Here is a 19022-nt window from a genome sequence, read left to right as displayed (position 1 = left end):
TCTTACTTGGACTGTGCACTGACCTGGTGTCTTCTGTAGTACGGGCCCAATACTACCATCCACACCGCATCAGCATTCACCCCAAGTCCTCCTCCCAGAGTCCCAAATCCCAAGTACTCTATTCTCTCTAATCATATGATACTCGCTAGCAGATCTCTCATAAACTCCTAGCTGCTACCTAAACACTCTGAAGTATCCCTAGCAGTAAGACTCCTAGACTCAGGCATCACATATCAGGCCACTCTAGTCCTAATAAGAATACCTAGTCTACTCTAGCATGCATATTATAGCTCATATAACATATCATACCATATCTCATAACACTTATTGTAGTGGTATTTTGGGGAATCACCGTTCGGGCGCTGGCTGTTCGTACACACGACTCTCCTCTGTTTTGTCTCGAAAGTTCTCATTTTGAAAACTATTTTATTATCGAAATTTCCTCAAATCCTCAGTTTGAGTTCAGATACGCCCGAAGGTGCACCCGAATACCTCCAACCCAGGCTCTGATACTAACTTGTAACACCGTAAAAATTAAAAAAAAATTTCGCATTTTCAAACACATTTTCCAAACACATTCATTAATAAAATGTCATAGTATCATATCTTTGTTTCACAAAACATCCCCCAAGATCGAAATACATAAAATCCCATGTGTGTGTACGAATCAAGCCGGCGCCTTCCCGCGGTCATCACTGGTACCTGAAACACATAACACGTAACACTGTAAGCATAACCTTAGTGAGTTCCCCAAAATATCACATACAACACATATTAGCCACTTGAGGCTATAACTCTGTATGACCCTCTGGTCAAAGTGTCTCAATGGGACCGTCTAGTCCCAATACTCTATGGACCCTTTGGCCCTAACTCTGTGGACCTTCCGGTCCTAACTCTGTAAACTCTGAATCACATATAGCACATAATCACATAGGTAACACATAGCATACAATATACTCTGTCACATAACTCTAATTACCACTCTAGGTAAAGTATAGTGAGAAGACTCACCTCAGGCGTCTCGGTAAATCTCTGAATCAGTAGAAATAGTGCCTAGCCTCCGCCTATTCACATAAAGTAAATACTCTCATAAATATAACTCTTGAGACTAGACTCAACCTTCCATTGGTACCCTCAGAAGGGTAAAAGACTATTTTACCCCCCCCCCCCTCTTGACACAAGGACTCCATTGTTGACCAAAACCTAAAAGTCAACGGTCACACTTTGACCCTACTCGCCGAGTGCACTCTGGTGACTCGGCGAGTTCACACATGTCCACTAACTCTTTGTCCCGCTTGGCACGCCGAGACCTTCCCTATGCTCGACGAGTCATACCAGGCATGAATCGCGAGGCCACCCCGACTCAACTCACCGAGTCTCAAGAACAACTCGGTGAGTACCGCCTTGAACTCCAGTCCTCTAACCCCCTTCTGACTCACTGAGTCATCCCCCAACTCGGCAAGTCTACTCACTGAGTAATTTACGTGAAACCCTAACTCTACTTGCCGAGTCTCAAGAACAACTCGGTGAGTTCATGCCATGCAAAAAGTCTACTGACCTCCTGAGGTCAGATCTGTGTCCCTAAACCATAGATCTGTCCTTCCCAAGACTGAATGTCACATAAAGTCCGAATCTTGATGCTTATATATCAACAACAAGGCATCAAAAGGACATTTAGTCCCAAAAATGGCAACCTGAGTCCAATAACCCCAAACTGATCCATAAAGCTCCAAGGGTTAAGGTCTCTGGACCTCTTTGAGTCCAGATCCAAGGCACAAACTCGAAGAGGGACCATTTGCTCCACATAATCACTCTCCAAAGGGGTTAGAAAACCCTATCTCTAATGACCAACACCAAAACTGCAGGAGGTTCGAACTATTACCTCAAAATGAAGTCTCTGAACTCTGGAACCGCTAGAATCGCACCTCCTCTTTGCTCTTGGTCACCTTCTTCTTGCTAAACCAAAGGTACAAGGATCAAAAGTGACTTCTTCTTCCTTACAACGATTTGGCTCACTTAGGGTTCTCTCAAGGGACTAGTAGCCGCAATGGGAGGCTATAAGTGCCCTTAAATAGGCTCCAAACCCGGGGGATTAGGGTTTCATTAAACAGCATGGACTCGCCGAGTCCATGAATGGACTCGCCGATTCCGGACGTGAACCCGGATGAACATCCGCGACCATACTCGGCGAGTCTTTACTCCAACTCACCGAGTTCCTCCACAAACTCCAAAATAATTAAATAAAATAACATACCTGGGAATCCGGATGTTACAAGATTGGTATTAGAGCATTGTTTATAGTGAACTCAGTATATTAATCATAAAAGATATACAACTATAAACCCATTGGGATAAAAACACTTTGACCAAGAGTTATACTTTAAAATTATCACAATATTTTATAAAAGTATAAGTACATGCAATATATATATATATATATATATATATATATATATATATATATATACATACTAGAATGAGTATCACAAGAGGAACAAAACAAAAGTATTTGGATGTTGAACATTACAGTTAAACCTGGACAGTTATGTAATCGTATCGTGGATCAATATAGCCTGATCAACTATATTCATTTGAGATATGACCAACATGTGTTTAGGAGTGATTATAGTGTTGCAAAAAGTCTAAAACTTACCTAGGTACCAGAAGAATTCTAGAACCAAACAAAAAGGTTAAAATACTATAGGAGTATTTTAGGATGCTATAACAAGAAAACTGAAAACTTATCAACTTCTAATATCTAGAAGTCCAAGAATCAAATACGATGGAAGTATTTTAAATAAACGTTTGGGAAATGTTAAAAAGATCTTCTCTGGTACATCTATAATTGCTAAGTGGTTATGTTAAGGTTTTATATAGTTGAGATTTTATAGACTTAGAATTTGTGATTTTCACTCTACTTCCTTTTCCTTGTTTGGATGTGGTTTTAGAGTAGGATTACTTATTCGAAGGTCTATTTGATCTGGATTATATATAATCGGTACACAGCATGTGATTATAGAAGGACGAGAAAGGATCCCCTTTGTAAAAATTTAAATTTTCTCATAGATTCTTTAGACATTCCCATTCTCGTATAAACCCCTTAGATAGATACTTTGACAATCAATAAAAGAGTCAAGGAGGATCCAACATAATTTCATTAGGAGAATTCTGAGAGAGAAACACATGAGAAGTAAAGAAACTATAGAAATCATTTAGTGCCCTTGCCCTATTAAGGACACCAGTGAGAGATTCGCATGAACTTCCGAGATTCAAAATATTCATTACAAAATAATGGGGATTAGTGTCAGAATCGGAAGTAAGACAGCTCTGGAATTCAATATACCTATAGAGGAGAAGGACACCCTATAGATACCAGGAGAGAACAACTCATTACCGCCCAAAATAGAACTGAGAACGGAGGAAAACCACGAATGATTCATGTGAAGTGTTTAAGCGCCTTTTCATCTATGTAATAACTAATAAATAATACAACCTAGTGAGTTAGTGTTTACATTACTCACATTAGGTTTTGAGCTTATCTTCTTTTCTTGTCGCGACTAATAACAATAAATCGGATCACGGAACCTTAATTGATAGTGATTACTTCTCAAATTCATAAGTCTATTTTATGTAGACACTGTTATGAATTTTTTTCAAATATTTTTGAAATTTGGAAAAACGATATCCACCAATCGAAGGTAACTTAGTTCGGATGACACTCGGTTCATTCTAGAAACTTATTTCTGCTCCTTACCAAGACTGCATCATAGGGATGCAGGTTGAATCATTGAGAACAATATAACAAAACGAAAGATTTATATGTAGATAGAAATGATTAGAATACATCTAGAGCCAAGGATAGTCACTCACGAGCTCATTTTCGTATCATGTAACAGAATCATGCCACCGAAGAAACATAACCAACCCACCAGCAAAACACCAATCCTTCAAATAGATGCAGCTACGTTTCAAGATGCAGTCACAGCAGCTATAGCAGTTGTCATGGCACACCTTAATGCTAACAACGCAAATGTTAGTGGTAATACTATCGGCAACCCCGATCGTGGTAACGACCAAGTACAGCAACGAGTACCTATTTGTAAGGACACTTCGAACCTTAATCCTAATATCCTGAAATGAAAGTTCGAAAACAAGAAAGGGAGTTATTCAACTCAAGAACCTAACAGAGGGCAACAAACTGAGCCAGTCAACACCCCCATCAGCCCTGTTATTACAGCACCAACCACGCCATACATAGGAAACCTCCCACACTGCAGCAAGTGCAACTACCATCATCATGGAGGTTGCCGAGAGCTGCATTGCAATAGATGCAACATGAAGGGGGGCACACTGCTCACATCTGTAGAACCCCGGTTGAGTTCATCACTTCAACTACCAATGTTGAAACAATTCCAATATGTAACCTTTGTGGTGAAATAGGACTTTACAAGAGGGACTGTCCAACAAAGAAGAACCCTGCTATATTTTTGGTACACTCCCAAACTCCAATAATTATCTATAATTATGATAACTCTCCTGTTCAAATTAAATCACATCATTCATAAAAAATTTGAAACCCTAACATGTAAGCTATGATCACTTAGTGTATACATAAGGGTCATTTATAATTAAGATTTTTAGACTTAGAGTGAGTAATCCCGCCTCATTTCCTGTTCCTTGTTTGGTTGTGGATTTAAAGCAGGGTTGCTCAGTCCAAGGTCTTACCAATCTTAATTATACATGACTTGTATACACCAAGCGATTATAGAGAGACCTAGTAAGGATCTTTTCATGAAAGCTCATAATTTCAAATTATCAAAACCCTCATATTGGTAGTACCCGCCAATTTGGAATCAAAAAGAGGTTCGTAGCGATAATAACAGAATAAAACCAAAAGCGTTGAAAACTTAGGTACACAGGATATCATCCTAGTAATCATTCCTCCCAGAACGACTTAATATCTATTTCGTCGAGAAAATTCAGACATCCTCATTCGACATGGTTTGGCCTGGCCCTTAGCATGTGAAAATTCTTAGGCTGTATAAGAGAAATTTTTCCTTAATCAGACATAAGATGAAATTCTTCCGTTCTATAATGCAAAACCCATAGGATGTCTCTCATTTCAAAACTTCAGAAGTACCCATGTGAAGGGTACCATGTCATTCTAGCCTACTCAGTAGACAGGAAACTTCAAACGAAAAGCACAAAAGTAGTCATAGAAGTAAGTAACTACCAAAGTACCTCAATAGATCTCATATGAAAATCATTGTACCACAGGTCAAGTTCAAGAATAGAGGCTAAGAACTCATTAAGTTAATCTATTGCTGCTAAGTGTATACACAAGAGTGGTATATAAGTTAGACTTAACAAGATTAAGGATGTGTGATTCCGCCCTATCTCATGTTCCTTGTTTGGATGTGGACCTAGGGAAGAGTCACCCATCTGAACGTTTTGTGAAATCTAAATTATATACGACTTGTATACACGAAGTGATGGTGTATGAGCCAAGTATGAGTCTGATCATGAACTTTGGAGCAAAAGCCTGCATCATGTATTTTACTAGGTGGAATTCAACATGAGACCACGACAGTGGGTCGAGCTACTAAATGACTACGAATTTGAAATTCATTATCATCTTGAAAAAGCCAATATAGTAGCTAACACCCTAAGTCGGAGAGAGTATCCAGGCCATAGAGCCAATCATTGACTATGATAAACCATTCAAATCTGTCCACACAAAGTAGGAGGCTCAACAAGAAGCCTAGAAACCTTAAAATGTGGCAAGAAGAGAAGATGATTAGAACGTGTGAGTGAACGGTATTTCAATATTTGTTATCTCCACTGAGATAATAGAATTATCTCCCAGTTCAGGCAGTCACTCAAAAATCTCTAGGAACTAGAGTAGTCATGATCCTATGTGATCGACTATGGTAAAGAATGGGATACCCATTTACTAATTAGTCGAGTCCTTTATCACGCTAGCATTCAAGTTTCTTCATTCAAAACTTTCAGGGGTCACAAGTGCAAATCCTATATGAACTGGACTAAATTAGGTAATACGCAACTAGCTAGAGATCCAATCTCCATACAACACTTTCGCTGATCTAGAATTCATCTGAGAAACTACCAAAAACAAAATTCCAATTAGGAAGTGATATAAAGCTTCCAGAGTTAATAAGAGAAGCTACGGCTTCGATAAACGAAAACCCTTGGATTTCCAGGATTGATGACCTTGTCATATGAAGGTCTAACCTCGGAAGCACAAGATACGCTTAAGAAAGCGTGGAATACAAAAATTCAAGGTACATAGGACCATTTGAGATTCTTATCAGAATTGGTCTTGTACTTATAAACTTAAACAACCACAAAAACTTAATAACATTCATCCCATCTTTCACATATCTAATCTAAAGAGGTGTCTATCTAATGAAACACTTGTTATTTCACTCAATGAAATCAAGTTAAACAAAAGTATACACTCTGTAAAAGAACCAATGAAAACCATGGATAAGGAAATCGAAAGAACCAAGCAAAGTGTTATACCGTTAGCGAAGGTTCGCGGGATTACAAACTGGGGACCGAAATTCACTTGGGAAAGGGAAGATTAGACCTAGTACATTAGTATCACTTTAGACTTAATTTCGGGACAAAATTCATTCTAATGAGGGGATAATGTGACACCAATCTAATTTTCGTCAAAAATAAATTGATCAATAATCTTAATTGGGATGAAACAAGTGGTAGATATTGTAACATGGTTTCCAAAAATATAAAGAGCATTGAAATCCGAGTTACAACGAAGAAGTTATGACCAATCGAAGATCCGCGACAAAACTGGCAAAACACTGTTCAGTATAAAAATGGAAATTTCAATAAAAGGCTTTTTAGCCTTAACAATCTAGATGAAAATTGTAGTTTATGTTAAACCGAGAACTTTCATAAAAAGAACGCCAAAATATGACTTCGTATGAGGAAGTTATGATTTTTCTAAGTTTCAGTATAGTAGTGTACATCTAAAAACTCGAAATAAAGATCGAGTGGTTTTTAGCCAACACAACCTAAACAAGAATTGAAGGTCTCGTCATTAGTAGTACAACGGTAAAAAGACAGACAAAAACGGACGTCGGATGAAGAAGTTATGAATTTTTAACGGATTTTCCTGTCTCGGTCTGTTAAAAATAATAATATTAAAAATAAATTCAAAATTAGCCGACGAAGTCTAAACGAAAGCTGTAGAGTATAATTTTACCTACGCGTGCATATAAAGAACGTCAAAAACGGAGTTTATATGCAAAAGTAATGAATTTAGCAGTTTTTTGCTCAAAAACCAAGAAACATCGCATAGTCACCCTTCTGCCACGTCACCCTCGCATGCGAGCCTCCACGTGTCATCTTCTGATTGGACCGCAGCCTCGCGTGGCACCCACTGATTCGTCCGAAGTAGTCATCCTCCTTCCCCATTCGACCGAAGTTCGGTCCACATAGAAGCCTCCATCTGTCCGACCCTCGCACGTGTCCTTCGCAGGAGCTGTCGCGTGTCCTGCTGACTCACCTCCTCGCCTAGCCACCTGTCTGTTGAGTCACCCTTCGGATCGCACCCTTGTACCCCTATATAAAGGGTTCTCGTATTTGAGAGGTTTTTCACCCCGAATTTCACCGTCTTTCACTTTTTCACACCTTAGACTTTCTCACGACCCCCAAGGCCCCGATATCGTGTCTAAATCCCGAAGCAAGCCTCGGAGCCCTAGAATTATCGAGAAGTTAACCTTTCTCCAGTCGAAACTCTGCCCGATTTGAGCCGGTTTCTCGTCAAACAAACACCTTTCCGGGAAACGAAACGCTGCCCGAATCACTGCTTATCAAAGTGAGTTCATACCCCTATAATTTACCTTTTTTATGGTTTTTAAATGCTTTTTAGGGGGGGGGAATACAAGTTTAACACAATATTAAATTATGTTAATAACTCTATGTGATAATCACACAAAGAGTTTCCATATGCTTTTAAGAATTACCAAATATATCCAAAACGCCTTAAAGCCATGTTAAATCGTTAAAGTCATGTAAACTCCGCTAAATTCTTTGAAAATTTTTTTATAAACTATTTCAAATTATAAATGCCAAAATCCTATTTATATATGTATAAATATATAAATAAGATTTGAAGGGCTAGGACTAATAAATTATCTTATTTCCTTTCCTTGTTTGGACATGGAGTTAAGGTTGTGTTATTTGTCTGAAGGTCGTTTCCTTCTTAATTATATATATATATATATATATATATATATATATATATATATATATATATATTATACATATATGAGTATAAAAAAGGTTACCCTTTTTGGTATCATTACCTTTGTATCAAGTTGAGCAAAGGTGTTCATCCATGAGAAATCATGTTAATCAGATAGAACATATAAATTATAATAGGTATAATTTATGATTCAAAACTAAATATACAAGTATGATTCACATTCCCAGAAAAGTACCAAAACTTATTTAACTATACCAGGATTTGTATAATACCTTTAATATATGAACAACATATTAAAGAAGTAAAAATACATCATACCGGGTTTGCATTAACAAAGGTACTATACAGAGTACCAGGGTTAGCAAACACGGGGTAATAATACATCATACCGAGTTTGCATTAACAAAGGTACTATAGAAAGTACCATGGTTAGCAAACACGGGGTAATAATACATCATAGCGGGTTTGCATTTACAAAGCTACGATACCGAGTACGAGGGTTAGCAATCACGGGGTAATAATACATCATAAATATCGTTGAAACAATAAATTTGTGAGACCCTTCACAGCGTACTTATCTAAGTACGACTTTAAGTCCTGGCCTGTTAACCATAATCTATTGTAGGGAGAGTGTGAATTTGTGTATAGATCTATATGGGACCGACAATCCTGCACCTTCACTGTTCGATACAGTTTGGCCGGAAAGCCTAGGGTGACAAATGTCATATCGTTTCCGACACCTGAAGAACGTCGCATCAGGCACATTAGTCATATTAGTATGGTTAATAGAGCTCACATTGATAAAACAACGAGTGAAGTACTAAGTAATATACTTCTCTTAAAACAATAAGAAAAGTTAATTACATCCCGACCAATTATACTTTCTGTAGTTTTTACTTACAGTAAAAGCTACGTATCATGAAATCAAGTATGGTAAATATACTTGTACTTCTGGTTTTGAACATTTAAAACCACAAAGCAGTATTATGGATAATATAATATTTTCCAAGATTAATACTAAGGTTTTTACTATAGAACATATATAACTAAGAATACTTTTACAAATGAAACAGTTTATGGAATTAAACCACTCTTTCAAAAGAAACAGTTTATGGGATTAAACCACTTATACAAAGGAAACATTTTATGGGATTAAACCACTTTGACAAATGGAACGGTTTATGGGATTAAACCACTTTAGCAAATGAAATGGTTTATGGAATTAAACTACTTATCAAATGAAACTTAGTCATTCAATCTCTGTAAACTAGTATAACATAAAAGACCTTTAGTGGTTAATTCTATAATTTCATAGTTTCTACATCGTAGTTATACATAAGTAATATTCGATTGACAGTGAAATGTGCGACTTCCGCCTTACTTCCTGTTCCTTGTTTGGTTGTGGGCTTAGGGTAGATACACCTATTTAATTGTCCATTCAACATTAGGTTATATATAATTAGTATAAACTAAGTAATTACAGAGGGAAACTATTGCGGTTATTAGTTAATCACCTCAGGAAATATAGGATTTTATGGAGGAACCAGCGAACCTATCCAAAGAACCTAGGGTATACTTAACAGAACTAAAATAATTATGAACTCACCAGCTTAAATGCTAATCTACTCTTTCCAAATAACTTGTATTGTCAGGAATCCAGTAGACAGGTACAGTCCCGAAGCTCTTGAGAAGACTACATAGTACCGTACCGCGACTCTTGTCTTCTACTGTACCTACATTGGTGTTTGAATATGTAATGTTTAAAGGGTTATGTAAAACTTATACTTATTAATGCAATGGTTGTTTGTACTTGGATTTCTATATTTCATGTGTTGTGATACTTACATGAGGTCCTCCGCCCCCGAACATTTCCGCCGTTTTGGTTTGGGGGTGTGACAAACAGGCATCAAGTATGGAGCAAGAACTTCTAAGTTGGAGCAACATCACCGTCTTGGCACAACAACAACATGCATGGTGCAACAAGGCCATGCTTGGCACAACAACATACTTTATGGCGCAACATGATTACCTCATGGCGCAAGAGAGGTTCCCCATGGCACAAGAAGGAGTGCCCTTGGCACAACAACATCCTTCTTGGCCCAACCCTTCAATAGATGGCGTAACAAGGTTTTTATTTGTCGCACCCCAAACCGATATGGCAGAAACGTTTTGGGGGTGGAGCACGTCATGTTCAAGTATCACAACAATTGTATAGTAGTAATCAAAGAAACAACAACCATTGTATTAATAATATAGTGTTTACATTGAATTTGAATCATACATGATTGAATCCAAAAGTAAATAGCAAAATAAAGACTTGAAGCTACAATGCTCCGTCTTCTGGAATCCCTTTATGTGTTCCTGTCTACTAGTGACCTAAGAATACTAGTGGTTTTGAAAAGTGGCAACATTAAAGTTGTTGATTTCATAAGCATTTGTATTTGGAAAGTATGTACTTTGTTCCTTGAAAACCTTAGTTTGTTCTCCCAGAAAATCCTATATTTTCTAATGTAATGAAATGTATGTTCTGCTGATTTGTACTTACAAAAGTAAAGTATTACTGTGGTGTATGTATGCAACTTTTTTGAATGATACCCCTAGATAAATGTTCTTTCAGAAAAGCATGTTCTGTACTAGAAAATAGTATGTTCTTGTTACTGAAAACGTATTGTAGTACTTATACTATAGTAATGTCTGTAGTGTCTGTAATAGTTCCTGGACTCCACCAGAAGTAGTGTAAAGTAGTGTATTGTAGTTTGATTAATTATCAAAACATTTGTACGAAATCCTTTTCGCAATACGAAATTGTATTGTGCTAGTAGTGTATAGAGATTTAATACTAACATAAAATCTTGGAAGTAGTGTTAAACCCGTAAAATTTGTTTATACTATTGTGAGTATCATATAACCATACTAATATGACCTATTGGCCTCTACGACGATCTTCAGGCGTCAGTATTTATGATATTTGTCACATCCCCAGACATGCCTGCCTAACTGTAGCTAGCAATTTGGATGTGGGATTGTTAATCTCATATAGATCTATACACAAATCTCACGCTCTCCATCCAGGAGGCTCTAGTTATAATTTATAGGACTTGAACCTGTACCCTGGTGGGTACCCGAAGTAGTGCTTCACAACCCTGTATTAATTGGTTCTACATATAATGTTATAGTGTTCTCTTGTATTAGTAATCGTTTGAATTAACCTGTAGTGATGTACTTTGTAATACAAAATAATTATACTTAATTAATTATTTTAGTAGTGTATCCTTATAATAGTGAACCAGAGTAGTGTTCCATAAACTATACCTATTATAGTTTAAATGTAAGTTATGTATGCATAGAATGTCCTTGTAACTAAACTGTTTGTATGACTCGATAAAGCGATAAGAAAGGTGTATACGAATAACATGCACTTTAAATGAAAAGTATAAAACATTTGAAGTAGTTTGAAACACTTTTTAAAAACAATTTGAATTAGTTGAAAATAACTTGTAGTGCTTTAAAACAGTTTGAAATCTTTTGAATGTTACACAAAATTAATTACTTTGTGTTTTACTTGAATTCCCCCCCCCCCCCCCCCCCCCCTTAAAACGTTGAAAAATAATGAAAACATAGGGGGTATGAAATCACATTTGATATGTGCTTTTGAGTGGATGGCAAGACTGAAGAGATGACCCTCGAGTTTGATTACGCGAAACTAATGGTACCTAATAATATTCAAACACATAATTGTATTTAAATTAATGAAACCATTCATTAAAGTGTTAAAAAACACTTGTTTTTGTGTTGAGAGTGATTAACGAAATTTGTGCGAGTGTGGAAAGGTTTTCGGTTCCAAGGGATTTGCGGCCAAACACGGGTGTACGACCGAACACGGGTTTAAGGTCGAACACAGGTTTGCGGCCATAGACGGGTACCCATTTCAGGCAGTACTCGGTTGCTTGAAGATTTGAAGATGTTGTTGGTGTTCTTGGTGAAAATATGAAGATTTGAAGGTTTTTTTTATTGAAGATATGAATGTTCTTGGGAGCAACTTGAGAGAGTTTTCGGGTGAAGAAGGTGAAAAATGAAAATCTCTCTGGGAAAAACCTTTTTATCGGTTGGGTTTGCTGCCGGAAATGGGTTCTCGGCCGTAAACATGTTTACGACCCAGGGGTTTGCGGTCCATGGGTTTACGGTCCAGGCGTTTACGGCCGTAAACGTGTGGCTAGACGAGTTTGCTGATTTTTCGAGGGAAATATTGATTTTTTGAGTGTTTTTGGTTCTGAAGAATTATATAAATTTTATTTATATATTTTAAATTATTTTCTAACCCTCACGAGCTTAACGGAATAAATAAAATTGTAACACCCTAAGTTTGGAAGGCCAAGAAAGGAAAGAAAACCCTAATTTTAAGGGGCAACTCGGCGAGTCCAAGGAGGAACTCGGCGAGTCCGAGCGGGATCCGGGTCGAGGAGTAAGTGACCGACTCAGTGAGTCGGCCAAGGAGACTCGGCGAGTCTGGTCTGTACATGGAAAACCCTAAATTCGGGACTTGGAGCCTATTTAAACGTCTCATTCTCTCCCCTAGGGTTCCTTTACTGCCTCTTTCACCCAGAACACCAAACCCTAGCCGCCATATCCATTGATTGAGCCAATTGTTGCCTTGAAGAGTGCATTAAAGCTTGGAGAAGGAAGAAGGATCTTGGAGGTGCAAGAAGGGGCTATAGATCCGGGATTGGGAAGATATTTCTTAGCATTTGGAGGTAATAAACTAGTTCTTGGACTCTTTTGCACCTAAATCTATGTGTGAGTTTTGGGGCTTTTTAGCCATTATGGTATCCATTTGAGTTAGAAGCCAGATCTGAAGTTGTTACTTTGGATCTATGCATATTATGGTCTTGAGAAGCATAAAGTATCTACCCTTGAGTTGATTATGGAGCCTCTTTGCCTTAAACCCTAGTTTATGGTGTATTTTGCCTAGATCTCCTTCTCTACACGTAAAGTTTCCAACTTTACGTGAAGATTAGGCTTGGGAAGGGTAGATCTACAGTTTGGAGTCCATGCATGACTCAAAAGCCCTCTTCATGTATGGAGATCTGAATGGACTCGACGAGTCCTTTGAGTGGACTCGGCGAGTAGCATGAAGATTTGGAGGAACTCGACGAGTGGGATGAACAACTCGTCGAGTCAGATGAAGTTGGGCAGGAACGCGGCAAGTTGGAAGAACAACTCGGCGAGTCTGTTGAAGATTGTCTTCGACTCGGCGTGTCTGTTCTTGGACTCGGCGAGTCAGGTCACGAAACCCCCCCAAAGCCTTCGAGTTGAGACTCGAATCAGTGAGTCGAATAGAGACTCGGTGAGTTGGACAGGTCAGGACTCGGAAATCGGTAGACTCGGCGAGTCATGGACTGACTCGGCGAGTCAAGTCGCGCATGGAAGGACTCTAAACATATGAACTCGGCGAGTCAATAGGGTGACTCGGCGAGTATGGTTGACCTGGATGGTTGACTTTGACCAGGACTTTGACTTTGACCAGAGTTGACTTGGTTGTCTTTCGGGGGTCGGTTAGACTCAGTGTTGCATTGATATTGGTAGCTCGGGGAGCGTCTGGAGCAGGAGTTCAGAGAGTTGCCGGGCAGCAGCTAGTGGGTTCATCAGTGTGTTCATCCAGTGCAGGTGAGTTTCCCTTTTGTGTGAATGGGTCTACGGCCACATTGTCGGCCCATGTAGTTATGAGTAGAAGACCCGGGGGTTAGCCCTAGGCACAGTATGCTAGTATGATATTCAGGACGAGGTCCAATGATAATGGGCGGGTGCCCAAGGAACGGTTTATGTGATAGTTTATACTTGTTGTCTGTGTGATACTTGTATGTGCCTGGTAGGGAGGTGATTGTGGGCGAGGTCCCGCAACTTACCAATAGCAGAGGGTGGATGGTGTTCCACATCTCATTAATAGTAGATCAGGGGCGAGGCCCAGGGTAGGAAAGGAGTGAGAGTGGGCTGGGCCCGTACCTCACTATCAGTAAGAGTATGGACAGGGTTCCATGACTCATCAGTAGCAGGACAAGGGCGAGGCCTAGAGACAAGTGAGGCCTTAGGACAAGATTCGTTAGTATGTGTTTAGCTTATATGATGTGATATGTTTATGTGCTATTATATGTTAGCGGGCGAGGTCCTATGACAGGCGAGGCCTATGTGAAACGGATTTGTATGCGAGCGGGGCTCGAAGCCAGGCGGGGCCATGGTAACGGGCGAGGCCCAGGATAGCAGGCGTGGCCCAGTATGTCTAGCATGTGGTTATGCATGGTATGTGGTAGGGTGGGGAACTCACTAAGCATCATGCTTACAGTTTTTAGTTTTGGTTTCAGGTGCTTTCGGTAGCGGAGGGAAGAGCTCGGGGTGATCGCATGACACACACCATAGATTAGACAGCATGGGAATGTTTACTCTGATAACGAACATGTGTTTTGGAAATTAATACTCTGATTATGTTTTGGAATGATGACTTTGCTTAAAGTAATGTTTTATTAAAAGAAATTTTTAGTCTTGAATTTTGGGACGTTACAGTTGGTATCAGAGCCTTGGTTTGAGGGATTCGGGCATACTCTCGGGTGTGCCTGAACTCAAACTAAGGGGTCGGATAAAAAGTTTTCAAACAAAATGAAAAGACAGTTTTGTAAAAACAATTTTTAGAACGAAAAACAGTTTTCGAAAAGCAAAAATAATTCAGAAAGAAAAGAACTTTGAAAAAAGAAAAGAGGTGTGGTGCATGCAATCAACCGAGCTCAAGTAAGTACCCCAAAATACCCATACAAGTTTATGTTATGACTATCAGTTAATAGAACAGCATGCTAGTTCAGATTCTTGCTATGTGGATATGATTGCTTGAGTATGTTTTGGTTAGATTTTCCCTTGTCTGAATGTTGCTTGCTTTGTGCATTGTGGGATTATGAGTGATGGGAGTTAGCCATTAGGTGGATACGACACGTCACATGTGATCATGGTTGAATAATCTCAGAGTGCTGGATTTTTTCCTATTGCGCAGCTCTTGTTTGAGTCCAACCGTTGTAGGGACAAGTCTTTTACTTGAAGGATTATCTGAGCCTCGTCACATGTGATGGTATCCAGGTGATGGCTAATTGGCATCAAAAGGAGACCTTCAGCAGCTGAGGACTTGTTTGAGTCGAGCCAGGGGTTTCCCTAGGGTAAGCCTAGGATGAGATAGTGCTGGGAGAAGTAGTAGTGGATAAGGGACCAGGTGGAGTCGAAGCAGTTCCTGAGGAAAGTACGGATAGATGTGGAAGGTAGTATGGGCCCGTACTACTGAAAGCAAAGGATCCGTACTCGATTTGGGAAAGGCCGAGACAAGACCGGGAACCTGGTAGGGTGTGTTTTGTCTCGCATCAGTGATCAATATTCTGATAGTGGTTGTGGTATATTTTCAGCATGGTGACGTTGCGAGAGAGACCAGCGGGCGGATCAGGCGCCGGAGAGGGATCAGGCTCGGGTTCAGGGGCCGAGCAGCTCAAGGAGCGAATGAGGGAAATGATATCCACCGAGGTTACGCACAGTATTCTAGATCAGACTCCTGTGATCTTTGGCACGGTCAAGGAGGGTATATTTGAGATTTTGGATGAGAGGCTGGGAGCCTTCCGTACTGAGATGATGGCATTGATGGGAGCGCGTACCTTGACATTTCGGGAGTTCAGGGCTTGAGGGGCACCAGATTATCATGGGGCTAGGGACCCCATCGCTAGCAGCAAATGGTTGGCTTATGTTGCCAACGCGTTCCGTATGAGCCGGTGTCCTGAGGAGGACAAGGTCAGACTCGCTTCCTGTCTTCTGAAGGACAGAGCGAGGGATTGGTGGGAGGAGATTGGTCATACTCTGGGGAATGATGTCGCATTGGACGCGATGACTTGGAGCGATTTCTCGGCCATGTTCAGGGCGGAGTTTTCGCCAATTATTGAGGTGCAGCAGTTGGCACAGGAGTTTCAGGATTTGACGTAGATCACTGAGACTGTGGCGGAGATCACCGCAAAGTTCAGGTAGATGGCTCTTCTTGTACCGCAGTATGTCGCGGATGAGGAAATGAAGAAGGCCCGTTATCACAAGATGTTGAGGGCTGACATCAGGGAGTTCATGAGCAGGTCCGGCTGTAAGACGCTGGAAGATATGATTTCTCAGGCCAGGGAGAGGGAAATTGATTTGGAGCAGATCCAGAAGAGGAAGCCGGATGAGGTTCAGGTAGCCGCGAGTTCGGGTAAAAGGCCCAAGCAATCGGATTCGAGATCAAGGGATTATCAGGACCGCAGTCGATGCGAGAAGTGTGGCAGGGCGCACGGGGGAGCGTGTAGGAGTGGTAGTGGCGGTGAGTCTGGCTGCTTCAAGTACGGTCGGACTGGTCATTTTAGCAGGGATTGTACTGCTACCACGACACAGGGATCAGACTTGATATGTTTTCACTACAATCAGCGGGGCCACAAGAAGGCCCAGTGCCTCAGTTTGTTTTCAGCAGGACGGGTGATGGCACATGCCCCTGCAACTTTGAGGATCACAGACGGCCGTCAAGGTCGTGCAGAGGCGCCTGCGGTAGGAGGCAGGGCTTTTCAGATGACTACCTTAGTGGCGCGAGCAGCATCGAATGTTGTAGGTATGCGATTTCCATTTTCAGTTCTTTTATTCGTGCATGATTATATTGTTATGGTTCTGCATCATTATCAGTATGAGTATTTTATTTTTGTGTGGCTTGCTTGTGATCGAGTTATATGCCATCTGCATGCCTTGGATATTTGAATGATAGTTAAGGGATGTGCTCTATTGGGGAAGGTTGCTTAGGATGCAGTAAGTGTAGCATGCCTGGGAGGAACTTGGTATGTCTCGCTAATTCGGAGCCAAATGATTTTAGAATTGGAGTGGTTAGATCCCTAGCTATGGTAAGCTTGGGGTTCCTCAGCAGGTTGTTTATGGAATGGTAGTGAGGATGGGGATTTCTTTTCGAGCATTGAGCAGAAAGGGTTAAGCAGGATCGAAGTGGGGGAGAATCCTCCGAATGGGCAAAGGTAAGGGCACACAGATCTAGAATGAGTGCGCGACCTCCGAGAAGGAAAAAGAAATGGTACAACGTTTGATGGATTGAGGAGTCAGGGTTAGGAGTTTGAGAAACTCCCCCTCAACTATTGTGTGTATTGGTGATGGTTAGTATGTGGTTGGGAATTCAGGTCGGAGGATCGCCTGTAGGACTCGAGTGAGTCAGAAGGAGGATCTTGAGAACTGATAGCATGGGGTGCTTTCGCTAGCAGTTAGTGGTGGGAAGTGTTGTCAGACTACGGGGCAACCGTAGCATTCACTAGCAGACGGTGATAGAAGGTGATGTAAGACTGTGGGCAAGCCATAGCATTCCATAGTAGCTTCGTTGGCGGAGTTGGGGTGAGGCCCTTATCTCTTAGTGATTAGATAGGGATCAGCAATGGGTAGTGGATGGGAATGATATGGAGTTTGCCTGTATAGCCCTAGAGAGGTGAGACCTTGGGAGAGGCCGCTCTAGGATATAGTTGGGTGAGACCCGTGGGCGAGGCCCGTATGAAAATAGCAGTATAGGTGAGACCTGAGAGCAGGGTTGCTCAGTAGTATGGTTGGGTGACACCCGTGGCCAAGGCCCGAGCGTGAATGGCTAGACAAGTAGGACTAGAAGGATAGGAGCGGGTGAGACCCGTGGGCGAGGCCTGTGAGTTTTAGCAGCACAGGTGGGACCTGGTAGGGACCTTAGTGTCATGATAGGGGATCGGGGATCCCAGGAATTTTAATGCATGTATGGCAGAATAGATTGAGCAGTTATAGGTGGTTGAAGTTTCCTCGAAAGTCGCTGGGAACGACTAGGAGTTGTGTTCGGTCTAGTTACCAGTGGGAGCCGATAATCCAGATATTAGAAGACTGGTAAGGACCAGGGTGGTCTCAGTTCATCTAGAAGTCATACGAGAAATAGCAGAATTTCCAGTCAGTAGCAGTGCGAGTATGCAGCGTATGGTGGAATTCAGTTAGTTGATCGTGGGGTGCTCGACACCTAATTATAGTAGAAAGAAATGCCCAGTGGATACTGGCGATAATGACTCGTACTGGAAGTAGCGGGAGTAATAGATTTGGTGAAGATAGGGTCTTCACAGTGGCAGAGGAAATAGTTGGTTATGGAGCATTGCCTTGGGGAGGCAAGGAATCGCGCAAGGAAGGAAGGGGAGAACCCCTATGGGTTCAGTGCAGTACTCGGTGAGTACCAAAAGGATTTCCGGTTGAGTAAGTTGTATTTCCAGATTGTACAGGGTCAGGGTTGACCCGAGATAATTATCCGCAAGGATTAATGTTAGTCGGAATGACCGAGTGGAAGGCCAGCAAAGGTAGGTAGCTGGTGTTGGAATAATTGGTGGGGTATTGGAGGCAGATCGCAGGCAGTGGGCCATAGCAAACTTCGAGGATGAAGTTTAGTTTAAGTGGGGGAGAGTTGTAACACCCAAAGTTTGGAAGGCCAAGAAAGGAAAGAAAACCCTAATTTTAAGGGGCAACTCGGCGAGTCTAAGGAGGAACTCGGCGAGTCCGAGTGGGATCCGGGTCGAGGAGTAAGTGACCGACTTAGCGAGTCGGCCAAGGAGACTCGACGAGTCTGGTCTGTACGAGGAAAACCCTTAATCCGGGACTTGGAACCTATTTAAACGTCTCATTCTCTCCCTTAGGGTTCCTTTACTGCCTCTTTCACCGAGAACACCAAACCCTAGCCGCCATACCCATT

The sequence above is a fragment of the Lactuca serriola genome, chromosome 6 (assembly GCF_051521515.1).
Source record: "Lactuca serriola cultivar US96UC23 chromosome 6, Lser_US96UC23_V15, whole genome shotgun sequence".
Lineage (NCBI taxonomy): Eukaryota > Viridiplantae > Streptophyta > Magnoliopsida > Asterales > Asteraceae > Lactuca > Lactuca serriola.
The sequence above is the reverse complement of the archived record's forward strand: the minus strand, read 5'-3'. Positions refer to the sequence as shown.